The 15,649-nt window shown below is 31.8% G+C and overlaps 1 protein-coding gene and 1 long non-coding RNA gene across 2 annotated transcripts in view; one reads left to right on the top strand and one right to left on the bottom strand.

Annotated features, from left to right (window-relative positions):
* LOC139499037 (low-density lipoprotein receptor-related protein 6-like) overlaps positions 1-15,649 on the top strand; it is a 75,011-nt gene that overhangs the window by 33,231 nt on the left and 26,131 nt on the right. The window lies entirely within an intron of this gene.
* LOC139499039 (uncharacterized) lies at positions 10,660-15,621 on the bottom strand. The gene is made up of 2 exons (XR_011658086.1): positions 15,278-15,621; positions 10,660-13,651 (listed from the first exon to the last, which is right to left on the bottom strand). It is a non-coding gene; the product is annotated as an uncharacterized lncRNA (long non-coding RNA).

Below are 15,649 nucleotides of genomic sequence, written 5' to 3' on the forward strand. Positions count from 1 at the left end.
CATCGAAAATATAAGAAAGAACGAGGGAAAAGTTCTTGATCTATGTAATGAAATAGAATCCTTCAAACAAAATATCCATGCTACATGTATAAACAGAGTTATAACTAGCATAATAAATTTTTACTCGCAGGCAGCTAAGGATTCTTTTGGAATGTTTTCTAATAAAAATGCGATTAAAAAAACTCATGGGGCCAAAAATAGGAATAAACCATGGTTTAATAAATCATGTAAGCTGAAAAGAAAACAATTTCACTCGGCAAAATATAAATATAATAAACAGAAAAGTATAAATAATAAGAAGTCACTGAAAAGAGCAAGTAAGGAATACAAAAAAGAAATAAACAAATGTTTTCAAAATTATCAGTTAAAGACGAAAAAGAGCTTCGTAATATATCAACAAATAACCCGAAAGAATTTTGGAAGGTTTTAAATAGATTTTTTCCGAAACAAAAAAAGGAAAGTTCAATTTCACTAGAAGAAATTTTATCACATTTTAAGAAGCTTAGCGAAAGTGTGGAAAATGAGGAGGAAGAGTTTCAATTACCAAACCAAGAGATAAATGAGTTCGACGAAATTTTAAATGTGCCTATTACCGAGGAAGAAATTATCAAAGTCATTAAAAGTTTTAAAATAATAAAGCCGCTGGATATGATGGAATTAGAAACGAGTTTATTAAAAATTCCATGTCTGTATGTTTACGTGAAATTGTTCAATTTTGTTTTCGACACAGGGATTATACCCGAAATCTGGTCAATGGGAATAATTAATTCCATTTATAAGAATAAGGGAGCTCTTAAAGATCCAGACTCGTATCGAGGTATAACACTGGTATCATGTCTAGGTAAAGTATTTACAGCTATACTAAATTACAGACTAGACAAGTTTGCACAAGAAGTAGAATTACTCTCAAAATGCCAAGCGGGATTTAGGAAAGGGTACTCCACACTTGATAATATATTTAGTTTATACTGTTTGATTCAACTTTATTTTACTCCCTGGAAAGCCTTTATTCTGTAAATTTGTAGATTTTAAGAAAGCCTTTGATACTGTGTGGAGAGTAGGACTGTGGCAAAAGCTTATTTCTAGTAACATAACAGGCAAAATATTTAACTCTATTGATAACCTCTATTCTAATGTCAAATCATGTGTAAGACATATCTCGAGTTGTTCAAATTTCTTTCCGTGCGAAGTTGGAGTTAGGCAAGGTGAAAACTTATCACCCTTTCTTTTTTCTCTTTTCCTTAATGATCTTGAAAGCTATTTTATTCAGCATGATATAACAGGTTTATAAAAGGTAAATGTCTAAATGAACTAGGCATTTATATTCGAATTTTCTTGTTATTATATGCTGATGATACAATATTATTGGCAGAATCAGCTAACGATTTACAAATAATGTTAAACAAGTTTGATGAATACTGTACTGAAACTGGAAACTAAATGTAAACATTGATAATACAAAAGTAATGGTGTTTGAGAAGGCGAAGCGTAAAAGAAATATGAAATTCATGCTAAGGGGCGAGGAGTTACAGCTCATAGACAGTTATAATTACCTGGGATTATTAATAAAATACAATTGTAATTTTAATTTATCAAAGAAAAAACTTGTTGAACAATCACAAAAAGCACTGTATGCATTAAACTATAAATTGAGAAATGTAAACATCCCGTCAGATCTGCAGTTTCGACTATTTGATTGTATGGTTGCTCCAATTTTACTGTATGGGTCGGAAATCTGGAGTCATGAAAATGTTGACATGATTGAAAAGGTGCACTTAAGTTTCCTAAAAAGAGTCTTGAATGTTAGATCAACAACACCAAACTATATGGTCTATGGGGAAACTGGCAGATTTCCATTAAAAATTAATATCAAAACTAAATTACTATGCTTTTGGTCAAGGCTAGTGCAAAGCGGTAGTAACAAATTATCTGGGATTTTATATCAGTTAATGTATAACTTACATAACTCAGGCCAATACTCATTTAAATGGTTATCTTCTCTGAAACAAATTTTAGATGATACAGGATTTTCTTTTGTCTGGAATGCGCATGGTGATATCAAAAGTTCGGATATTAAAAAAGAAATAAAACAGAGATTGGTTGACCAATTCGGACAGAGTCTATCTGCTGATATGACAAACTCATCTAGAGGTGTGTGTTATGCTTCATACAAAACAATGTTTTGTTTAGAGCCATATTTACTCAATCTTAAAGTGGCAGATCGATACATCTACAGTAAATTTAGATGTTCAAATATCAAAATCCCTATCGAAGTTGGTCGGTGGAAAATACACCAAGAGAAAACCGTATATGTTGTCACTGCGATTCAAATACCATTGATGACGAATATCATTATTTTTTTGTATGTTTCAATAAACAAATTAGGTTTATACCTACATATTACACAAAACATCCTTCCCAATTGAAATTTATTGGTGTATTATCACACTGTAAGGTGCCAGTGCACACAAAAGTGTGACATATTGTGAAAAAATATTTTCATAATTCATAGCATGTTACAATAACTTCTAACCACGTGGCAATTAAGAATTTTGCAAACAAATCAACCAAATATATTTCAGTTTTATTGTATGATATCACGTATTTATTTATTGTGTGTCTTGCTTGTAAATGTATAAGTATATATGTAATTGTGAATGTATAATTGTTATCCTCTTTTAACACCATACGTGTGCCTAAGTTGTAATAAATTGTCTTGTCTGGTCTTGTCATAATGCATTTATTTATAAGTTAATACATGTTTAAGTACTGGTATAAATATATTTTGTCTATAACTGTTTTTATAATAAATTATATCAGTAGAATTTTATATTGCATTACTAGGAAATTTACGAAACCCGACATGAGAAATGAAAATTAAAAAAATCATTCAGATCCCGACACATATTTTGTTTTCCATATCTCTGAGTAGTAGGAATAACGTTACATTCTGTATTCAATAACGTCACACGTTTTCGGTCAAATTCTAAGGGTACCAATCAACTTTGAAGCCATTTATCTCAAAAACAAGGATGGTGACATATGATTTTCTATACGTGTATGGATTCAGCTTGCAATCCTGGATATAACGTTATTTTTTTGTTGTTCTCCGTATATAAGAACATAGGCATTCATTGGAAAATCTATAAAGGTAAGCCGAAAAATAGGCATTTCCCCTATATACCTATGTAAATTTGTTGTCAAAATTGACGTTTTCCTATGAAAATACCAAGAAAACAAAAATGGTGACCCCCATTTTTTATTACATATTCCGATGTAACACGATTCAAAGAACACGTGTGCCAAAAAGTTTGGAAATCGGGAGATATGCCATTCGGTATCGTGTTACCTTAATAATGACTGCCATAATCCAGTTTTTGATTATTTTACCTCTCATGACTATTTATTTTGGTCACACATTGTTGTCATTATACTTTATGACTTTCAAGTGAAGTGAGAGATTTAGTAGCTAAAAAAACAGGGTTAATTCACTTTATTCTACATTAGTAAATGACTGCACTAACGTTTGATGTGTTTGAGCTTCTGGTCTTGCAATTTGATAGAGGACTTTTTCGTTTTAAATTTTTCCTGAAGTTCGGAATTTTTTTGTTATTTTACTTTTTTCTCATTAAAAGTTTGGACCGGATAAATCAGCTTCGCCTGACCCTTTACTCATCTGTATCTAGATTTGATCCTAGTAACAGATACAATTGGGATGTGTATTGACTCATCTTTCACAAGTATGTGTAAATATGCTTTTGACAAATAATACAATTCTCATAATACACTCATTACACTGGTTTCTTTTGTCCTTATTACATATGTAAAAGAATAATGGAAAACTTATTCCATTTTACATGTTTCTCAAGGTTTTTTTTCTGAATTAATCATTATCGTACACGTTTAAAAATAAACACTAAATATGAATACGTAGACACGTTTACAAGAAACTCTTGACCAAATAGGCATAGAAAAAAAAAGCTATATTCAACTGAGGTCAACTTTGTCTGAGGGATCTTAGACCTTTGTACTTTAATGAGTTCTCATTTCCTTAACGGACAATTGATGGCAATGTGACCGTGCTGATCACTAATTCACAATAAACTCTCATTTGTATTTTTTAAAAGTTTTTTATATGAGCTTAAAGTATTTTTAATGTTAATGGTAGACATCTCGATAACATAAGAAAAAATATATATTTTACAAACTTTTTATTTGTCTCTTCTAAAATGATTTCCGAGATGTGTACTCCGGTAAAAATTCTCAAATTGATTTAAAAGAAAAGCCTTTTTCGCAGACACTTTACGCAAATAAAGCAATTTCTAGTTTATAGAATTGTAGGCAAGTCAAATTTGTTAATTTGTCTATGAAATTGAAACCATATGTCATCGGTTAGTCTGAAAGCTTGATTTACATTCGGTGGTTGTTGCTACGTCATTTGTTTTGTCATTTATTGTGGACTGTTGTTTGTCTATTTATTCAAAGATTGAATGGCTATAATCTTATAGACCAACATTGTTAACAACTGTTTCCTCAAACGATTTTGTGCCATACAGATTGTCTACTCCATTTATTAAAGTTTTATCTGGAGTTATGGTTCTTTGATCTGATGATCGGTTTTTAACATTAAAGTTTTTGAGATTATCTAATTTTTTGTATTGTTCAGCATCCCATTTTACATATGTTGTTCTCTATATTTTATTGTTTTATCCGATTTATTCTATGCTTTACTTGTCTACACTTTAATCTGCACATTTTACAATATCTCTATTTCGTCAACCCCTGACATACCCTTGGATAACAATGAAACAAGTTATTTTATAAATCCTCATCATGTCCATTGCTGAATAAGGTTAATCTTCCCGTAATTACTAGATAATGAAATTGCTTGCATTGTCTGATTCAAGTTGACTTGCAGTCATAGACATTATCAGTTCAATTATAAAAGAAAGAAACCAGGTAGTACCGTACCAAAGGAACATGCAAAACATTCAATATTATAACTCGAAAGTATACTCAACGATATTGTCTTTCAATTAATAAAATATTAACAGCAATAATTGTCGCTCCTTTCCTAGATTTACACATTTCAGTTTTACACGAGAAACCCTTCACAAAAAATATACAATAAATAGGATGATTTTACTTTCCTTATTGTAAATTTTACATTTTAAGGATGATGATATTTCTTTTGCACTGACTTACAGTTTATATTTATCAGAACTCGTTCGCTATTATATGTGTTTCAGGTAAATTATTTAGTCAGCAATTTTGTTACCACATTGCCAAAATCCTTTACTAAATGCTTCCATAAAAACAAAGATTTGGTTTGCATTTTTATCTGTACATGTTGAAAATTTATTTCAAACTTATCCTCTTGAATGCCACATACATTTTGTACTCCTATATTTTGACATTGTACAAGGTCATGTTTTTTTTTGTGTCTATTTGTGAATGACGATTTAACGCAAAATGCTTGAAGTTTACAGATTGACTTTTTAGTCTGTCTTCGATAAATAATTTTTGAATTGTAATTGGCTTTCAACTATAGCTGGCAGTATCTACTTGTACTCTTAGATCTGTACTGTTTGTCTTTTTATTGCTTTGTTAATGATGTATAATAAATACGCTGCCACGTCCGGTCTTTGATTTTGTTAGATGGGTTTTCTTCTGTTTTGTATCGATACATGTATGATGAATTTAGTCCTGTTTAACTGATTAATTCCATTTTATTGACAACAATATGTCAACAAAATAAACAGACATTATAAGTAAAAATGCCGTAATTTAGGTATAACAGCATCTAATTACTATAAAAACAAACAAATAGATATGTAACAAAGAAATACAAATAGATATAGGAAGATGTGGTGTGAGTGCCAATGAGACAACTCTCCATACAAATAACAATTTAAAAAGTAAACCATTATAGGTTAAAGTACGGCCTTCAACACGGAGCCTTAGCTCACACCGAACAACAAGCTATAAAGGGCCCCAAAATTACTAGTGTAAAACCATTCAAACGGGAAAACCAACGGTCTAATCTATATAAACAAAACGAGAAACGAGAAACACGTATTATATATTACATAAACAAACGACAACTACTGTACATCAGATTCCTGACTTAGGACAGGTGCAAACATTTGCAGCGGGATTAAACGTTTTAATGGATCCAAACCTTCTCCCTTTTTCTGAAACAATAGCATAACATCACAGTCATATAGACACAGCACACTAGTAAAATTTAGATACGAGAAAACAAGAATACACAATAACACAATGACTTGGTGTATAAGTACAAAGCCACGTCATATGGATGTCACAAAAACATACTTAACAATAAAAGCCTAGGAATATTCATATAGGCACAATAAAGAATTCTATAGCACGTGTTTTATTTGATAAACAAAGTTAATTGTTTCCAGCTTTCAAACAATAAAAAAAAACATAATTTGCCTTGTTTGTTTCTTTTAATACCAGTACTATTAAACTGACAGACGGACAGTTGCCTTGCATGTCAAAGAGTCATGTTTAGATTTTACTACATTAATACTACGTACAAAAGTAAACCTGATTTAGCTCTTCTTTTTTTTAAATCTAACCATACATGTATATCAAACTTCAATACTTATTTTTTGCACTAAAGATATATGAAGGTATTTTTTTTTTGTCATTTTAGATTAAGAATTTGAAAACATTAAATTTATCATGTCATTTTAAATTGTGGTGTCTTGTATCGCGTGTATATAATTTAAAAATTGATGACAAGAACAGTGTTTAATTTCGATTTATGTAAGTTACATAACAAACTTAAACTATTCAAAGCGTTTCATATTTTGCCGAAAGAATAACTTGCTTTATATTGTTTGGATAAAAAAAATAAGGTATCAATATTCATTCGATATACATGTTCAAGAACGTGCGGTCGTAATTTGCATGTTAACTATAGTTACGGGTTGTTGTTCAACGTCAAGTGCACAATTGTTCAAACAGATAGTGCTGAAAGTACATTGGAGACAGAGCAGTATAGAAAATAGTATAACATACTTAAAATACAACAAATGAACAAGACTGCATAATAGATGCATACAAAACATGTAACTATTGCTAAACTGTATGTTAGTGATCCATTCAAATATTTGGCAAGCAATGCAGACTTCGACATCCGAGTATTCTTATAACCATTTAGTTCCATTCATACAATAAATACATAAATATATCTGGTACCTTATTATCAAAAGTACAATACATAAGGATATGAATGGACATAATATGAATGAACTATGATAACATCTGCCCTTTTATATGCAACCGAAAAATATACATATAAATATTTTGTTGTTCTAAAAACAAACACCGCATTATCTCCAAATAAATCGTTCTTAATTAAATATTCTGAAGAAGATACGTATAACGGGAGTGTTTTTAAATAAACGTTTTATGTAAACAAAGATCCTGCATAACTGCCATTCAATACTGTGCGCACAAATGTATTTATTTCGGATTTAAATAACAATTTAAAAAGACATGTCAAGGTCTAGACATTCATTATAGGATGTGGATGGGGGTATAGGGAAAATAGAATAAAGGGCGAAATATATAAAGAATAAGTGATTAAAAATGGATAATAGAGAACCATGAGGTGTTTAAAAAAAATACAATAAATGGACCAACAAACCAAAGAAAAAAAGAATAGAGAATAATGAGAAGCCGATGTAAAAAACAAATTCCAGACAGAAAATTGACCAAAAAAATAAAGATTAGAGAAAAATGGACGAAAAACATAAAGAATAGAGAAAAATGTACAGAAAAATACAATACAGAGAAAATTAACCTAACAGTTGAAGAAAAGAGAGAAATAGACCAAATCAAATAAAGACTACAGCATAATGAGATGCTAAAATAAAAAGAATGGGAAATAAATGGACAAACATTACAAAGAATAGAGAAAAAAGGGACACAAAAAAGAATCCAGAATGATGGACAAACGGTATAAAGAAAAATAGACAAAAACAATAAAGAACAGAGAATAATGGCAAATAAGTTAACGAATACAGAAATGAAAGAACCCCCATCCAGACCGTCATTCATTCTGGTCACGTGATCATAGGTAGTTATCTTCCTGTTCAAGCATACCCCTATCGTGACAATGCATACTACTAGGTTGTTCTCTTTGTTAAAGAATCTTCTGTTACATACCTGATACTATGTATGGTTATACAATTTTAACAATTAACGGGAGATTGATTTTAAAAGTAGCGGAAACATTATTTTACCGATGTTAAAATGACAAACATCCATTTATAGAAGATACAAATCAGGTTAAAAATACAACTGATGACATTATCATTCTTGATTGTTGAGTTTCCTTTAACTTTACATTTACATGGAGTTACTTTGTGTGTCATCTTTTTTTTATAGTAATCTTGAAGTCTCATTGAAGCACCCTCCCGCTGAAACTTGGAAGACGTTAATCTTTCTATCCGTCATAACAAATAGCACTATCTGTCATACGGTACTACGTGTATATGGTACTTATGAAAGTTCATCTACAAACAAACCACATCGTTCATGTGTACGCTTTGGAAATATTATCCAGAATGCATTAGATTCTGAAACGGCGATTTAAATATATTTCTGGTCTAATGTCATCATTATATAATGGTCAACCAACTAAAGTTGACGTTTGAAAAACTTCCGAAGTTGCTGGAATACAGCTTCATTGAAATAGGAAGTTTAAGATTGGAAAGTTACATGTATACACGAATTTCTTCTTGCCACCTTGTCCTCCCATCGACAAATTATTTTTTTTCTTTGCTAAAGATCATAATATCCTTGATCTACAGTCTCTTTAACATTTGGTATGCGTGGATAAGTACTATTTAATATATAGATTATAAGGACATCTGATATGATTGCTAATGAGACATTTATCCACCAGAAATCAAATGACTTAGATGGTATCCACCATACTAGATCGCCATACCGGCCTTCAACCATTATTAAACCCGTTCTGCATAGCAAGCTTGACATGAGAAACTAACAGCCTTGTGATTTATGTACAAAACAACAACGTTTTTTTCAGCGAAAAACAAATATTTAAGATTGTATCTACATTTGTAATTACAGACTTTGAGGTAATAGAACATTTTATGGTGGTACATGTTTTAACCCCCATGGTAAGCAATGTTTCAGAATAGAGTCTTACAGGGTGAAAAACCAATAAACTGAATCGATCTGAAAGTAGTACATTCATGTATTTAAATGAAAGTATAGTTCCTATACGCAGTGAATTAACTTTCAAATTATGTAGAAAGTAATTGGTGTTTTTGATATAAATAAATGCTAAATAACTGCTGATCAATGAAGCACACTTTTAACCTCTACTTTTGAATTATAAACAAAGTGCATGAAATTAGAGGAGGGGGTACATGTTGGCTGTCAGATCTGAAGTACCTGTTTTTGGTAAATCAGAAGCACGGTTTCTCTCTTAAATGTAATACAAATGATATAGATTCATAAACTCCAAGACGCCATAAGGGGTCACTTTAATAGCAAAGATTGTCACTTTATTTGAACGTAAGACAACAGAGTTGTGACTGCTTGAAATTAAGGAATAAAAAGCAATGGGTCATGATGTAGCGGTGTCCTCAATAATGCCGATTATGATGATGAAATTTCACTGGTATATTTAATCACAGTGTATAGAATATTTTTCTTATTTCACCTTATTTCATCTTGACCTCGTTCCGTTCGGCAGAAAATAAAATAAAAATAAAAAAAACGGATAATCCTTTTTTCCTCAGGAACATATACAAAATCGACACGGATTACAGGACTTAATTCTTTCATGCATGTATGTTTCTTTCTCATCAAATATATGCTACTGGACGTGAGGTAAACACCAATCAATTATATTCTCAATGTCAGTTGTATAATGTTGTATTGATTAAATGTATATAAGATGTGGTATGAGACAACTCTCTTTACAAGTCAAAATTTGTAAAAGTAAACCATTATAGGTCATAAGAATACGGCCTTCAGCACAGAGCCTTGTTTATACATGCGCCACCACCCACAAGACAGTATACATCATATGAATAACTTAGGTGACTTATTTTCAAATTGGTTGATAATGATATCAATATACCAGTTGATAACTTGATTTCTAATTTCCATAATGCAAATCTCTGGAAATCAAAAGAGAAAATCTAAGCGTTTGATGAACTTGGATAAAAGAGGTTACTGAACTTATAATTGCCATGATCAAAACCAGTACAACATTGACCTTAATCGTATTTTGTGCAATGGAACTTCACAAAGATATCTCGAATTCACATCTTAGAAGAAGGCAACATTTATATTCTACACCTTAATGGTCAGTGAAAAGAATGTTTGATATTGATTACTTTAGCCGCAGATTCAAGGTGGGCGCAGCCAGTATTCCATAAAGTTAGAACATCACTACACTCTATAGGAGCTTAAAGCAACATACGAAACCTTGATGTGTTGATGATAGTAGAAAAACATATTTTACTTATATCAACTCCCACCATGCGGACCAAGACCGAGAACGCATGCCTCAGTAAACTTCGATCTCCAATTTTCTTGATGGTATATTTGATCATGTAATATTTGGCACAATTAAATAACACATTTATTTGTAATGATTCTATTATACCTCTTTCCAATAATACTCATAATAATACACAATAGCAATAATTTATCATAAATAATCATGTTTCATAATCTTTATAATTAAATCCCCATGAATATATAAGAAGACATGTATTTTTGTAATGCAATATCTAACATGAAGACACTTGCTTCTTTTCGGATACTGCGGATTCATTATTATTTATTTGATACCAATCTTCGTGGGTTTCGTTGGTACAGGTTAACCACGAATTCAAATGTTCAAAAAATAATTAATTTTCAATAGGCTTTTCGCGCAGAGATTGGCAAAATCACGAAATCAAATATCCACGAAAACGCAAGTTTTCAGTAATCCACGAAAATTGATACCCACGAAATGAATGAATCCACAGTATCAGATTTGCAATTTTTTGTAATAGCAATCCAAAATTTATTCTATAAAAAGGAGCTATTTGCAGCGTGTTTCGATAAACCTTAGCAGTACACAGATCAGCATCACGAGAGGGGAGGTTGATTGAAGATTCTTTTTTCTTATATTTTTGGTTAATACAATGCGAAATTTTACACTGGCTCGGCTAGCAAAATGTTAATAACGCTTACTTTAGGAGTCGGACATTGCCGTCACCTAGACGGAAGCAAACCATAATTGTTCTCCACTCTCTAAAATTTCATGATACATTTTTCACATGGATCGAATGAGGTTTGTTTTACAAACATTTAGATAGCTCAGTTCGGCTCTAGAATGCTTTCAGATACTATTTCAATAAAAATAGAGACACCAGGACATTAAAGATACATGTGTCGTGAAAATAACCCAAAACACTTAAACATGTGAAAAACAAAAAATCAAAACGATTTGATTTAAAAACTACACTGTCAGATGTAGCTTTAGTTTGGTTTTTCTAGAAAGAAAAAAAAATCCGGAAAGGCAGGAGCCGTACATCGCATGTTTTTTCCCCCACAAAGCCGAATAGAAAATGAATAAAAACAATTATATAATGTTATAATAAAACAATCTACTGTTAAATCATTGTACATTTATTGTATCATCAGACATCATTTCATATGTAATAAAAGTACGTCAAAGATATGGGATGCAGTTTTGTAAAGTAGGGAGTACTTCAAAAAGGGGGGATCATGTTTGTTTTTCTTTTAAAAAAAAATCTGATTCCTAATTCGACGAAAAAAACAGGTATGTGGTGAATAGGATGACAAAAATAACTATTCTGAATCCAAATTTCCCCGTATCCTTTTGTGTTAAAATTTTCTAACTGGGACACAAAAATCATTCTCCCCTTGAAGTTAAATGGTTGCTCCCAATTGAATTCCGTCAACAGACTGGTTTCTTCAGTGAATACCATGCCAGTCCTGAACACAATGTATCTTTTTAATTACAGCGAATATCAAGAGAAATTGTTTTTAATAAGTGAAACATTTGATTGCTCTTGATTAACTTTAATTCATTTGATCATTCGGTATAGAACCGTTTGGTAATAGTATTACATCTGCATTGGACAAAACGCATAGACGATCAAACACAACAATTCAACTACTAACTACCTCCCAAAACTCACAGATTGGGAGAATTAAAATTGAATGTTAAACCTAACATGATCAATATTAAATATGAACTTAATTTTTGTTCTCATCTTCCTGAAATATAATGGAACTACTATCAACTGTAAAAGCTGCCATGTTTAACATGATATTTTTGAGCTCAGATCGAGGCTTAATGTCAGCACAAACGTTATCGTCTGTTGAAATGTCTGTTAGAATTTGACTTCCGCTTTTACTTAGTGGTCGAGATTTATCCGAGTCCACCTTTCCATTTGAAATATGTCCAATTTTTCCTGTCATATAGACGCAGACGTTTTTGGACGTTTGTAAATTGCTAGAACTGACAATCTAAACCCGTCGTCTTGGAAACCATAAATAATTGGATTAATCACTGGACTGAAAAAGTACGACCAAATAAATAAATAAAACAATTCAGACTCCGGGAGACTCATATCACAGTCAACAATTACTCCTGCAAAAAATTGAATTGCTAGAATATGATACGGTAATGCACTCACAACGTAACCAATGGTAACGGACGCGTAAATCCAAACACGCTGCTGTTCTTGATTTTCCTGCCTCTGTTTAAAAGCCTTTGGTGTTGTTGTAGAATATCGTCTTGAAGTACGCCTAAACTGTAAAAGCTCTTTGTAATCTCTTCGCACTTTGGTATACAGTATCAACAAAACAAACAAAATAACAAAGAAAAACAAAACTAAAATAACTTGATACAATTGCTGAATCTTAGTGATAGATTCATCTTCAAGATAACAGCGATGACCAGTCAAACCAGGTATTCCTGTTTCTGTTTTGCCATTGCCAAAAACAATCGGTGCTGGCCATGAAAATACAAGAGAAACAATCATCGTCGCAAGACACATTAATTTGGAATGTTTTTCTGTCAGTTTATTGTCGAATGTACGACAAATGACTAGGTACCGGTCTATTGCTATTGCAATTAACGTTAAGCTTATAGCTTCCGGTACGAAGTAAACAATAAATCGGAATATTTTACACAATATATTCGATGGATATGTCACGGGGTATACTAGGTAAACAATTAATAATGGCGAAACAACGGCACATTGAATTACACCGAGAACTGAAAGCCATAAAATAAAAATTCTGTAATTCACGTGAATGCTATCCTTGATGGAATTTGATTTGTATGTTCTTTTGCTGAATACGTACAGCACATGGCCATTACCAATTAGGCCTAAAACTATAACAATTCCTAAAAACGTAATTCCGGCGTAATTTCTTCGCATCACAACACTGTTCACGTCATCCAGCGTATAATTGCGACCAAGGAATTCATCCTCCACCCAAGGGTAGCACTTGTTGGCAACGGTAGCTGATCTATTTTCACAGTTCGAACAATTAGTGTTTATCATATTGATAACTGTTGCAGTTTCCATTAATCTTTTTCCTCAATCTGAAAATAGAAAAGAAACAAAATGTAATTACAAAGCCAAATACCCCCAAAAAATACATGATCAACAGTATAGTTCGATTTTCTCTATTCTTATATTTTTCGGTCACTATGACGCATTTGTAAAGTCAGCCATGTTAAAATATTGTCTGTGGCAGAGTGCAAATATTTCTTACGTACAGTGGTAAATATTTCCTACACATTCTATTTGTACCGCATATGAATTTCTCAGTAAGTAATTGCAAGTTATTGAATAGTTCGTCTACACGCTGAGAGCGATCGAGTCTCCTTTTAAAATCAGATTTCGAATTGACAATACCATTCTGACAAGGCCTGTCTGGGTATTGATGAAAACAGACGACCAAATAGGATAACCCTTAGAACTCTTCTTACTGTAAAAAGCAAGGAGTTCTGGTGACCATATTTCTATGTCTCAATCCACCCTTTTTTACCGCAATAATTCAGGCCCTCGATGTAATCAACCCTTAGGTTTCATTCCCTCGAGATTTGTTAGTGTAGCTACCGCAGAGCGGCGGAAAAATTACTACTGAGTTAATCGGGTACATACCAATAGTGTAGTTCTAAGCCAGTGGCGGATCCAGGGGGAGGGTTCCGGGGGTCGGACCCCCCTTTTTTTTTGAACGATCAATGAATTTGAATGGGGACATATAGTTGGAACCTCCACTTTGTCCTGCGTTGTGATCCCCCTTTTTTAAAATGGCTGGATCCGCCCCTGTAAGCAATGTCAATAGATATAGGAAGATGTGGTGTGAGTGCCAATGAGACAACTCTCCATACAAATAACAATTTAAAAAGTAAACCATTATAGGTTAGAGTATGGCCTTCAACACGGAGCCTTGGCTCACACCGAACAACAAGCTATAAAGGGCCCCATATTGAATAAACTATTCAAAATCGTGATATTCAATATTTTCACAGTTTAATACATTGCTTTTATGTTACTAGTTTGTTAAAAGTAAAAGAAAACATATATACAACCAAAATCATATAAAAACATGCACATTAATAAAAGTGGTATATGAGCAGGTATTTATTATATTTATCTCTTTTATGTGCTCGATACGAGAGTGACTTGTAACCTCATACTTGTCTTGAATATGCATCCATGTAATATCTGTCACTGGACGTTTTGCAAGCATTGATCAATGCATGTAATTTGTAAGTCTTTATGGAAAAAGAACTACAAGTTTGACACGGCAACACTTATATAAAAGGAATGCACATGACTTAGGATATTCTGCATAACTGAATGTTAACATGAAAAGATAAATAGTAGTATCAAATAGTTGCTTCATGATTATTTGATCAAAATTTTCAATATTTTAATACCTTAATGATTAGATAAACTTATAATGCATGTGTTCATGTATGTTTTGAGAAACGTCATCTAAAAATAAATTAACAAAAAAAAAAAAAAAAAAAAAAAAAAAAAATAGATAAATAAATTAAAAAAAAATGAATATCGAGTTTTCATTATGTTTGATCATGTTTGTTTTGTCAATGTATTTGCCATAACCAAAATTGGTTTTTGTCTGTTTTGCAAATAAAGAATTAAAAAAAAATTTAAAAATATTATAAATAAAAATCAGTAACAAAAATAATGCTTACGTTTGTGGTCTATTGGGTCAGAGCTCTATTAAATTATTGAAGTCAACATACATGTACCCAACAATCATATACATACATGTATCAGAATCACGAACATTTAGGATTGAGGTTACATCGTAATTATATAACCTATTGATTTTCTGTTTTCTTTGAAAAAGAATAATGCGTACGAAAATCTCAGTCAGTAAATTGTATCAAAAATTGTATCAAAACATTATATAAGTGTACATGTATCCAATACGTGTATAAAAAAATCATGTACGGTTACATTGTAATCCTATTGATTTGTATTTCTGAAGAGGTTTAACGAATTTATAGACGTAGCATGACAATACATCCGGGTTACAAACTATTACATAATTCAAATAAGAT

This window comes from Mytilus edulis, chromosome 12, assembly GCF_963676685.1.
Source record: "Mytilus edulis chromosome 12, xbMytEdul2.2, whole genome shotgun sequence".
In the NCBI taxonomy this organism is placed as follows: Eukaryota; Metazoa; Mollusca; class Bivalvia; order Mytilida; family Mytilidae; genus Mytilus; species Mytilus edulis.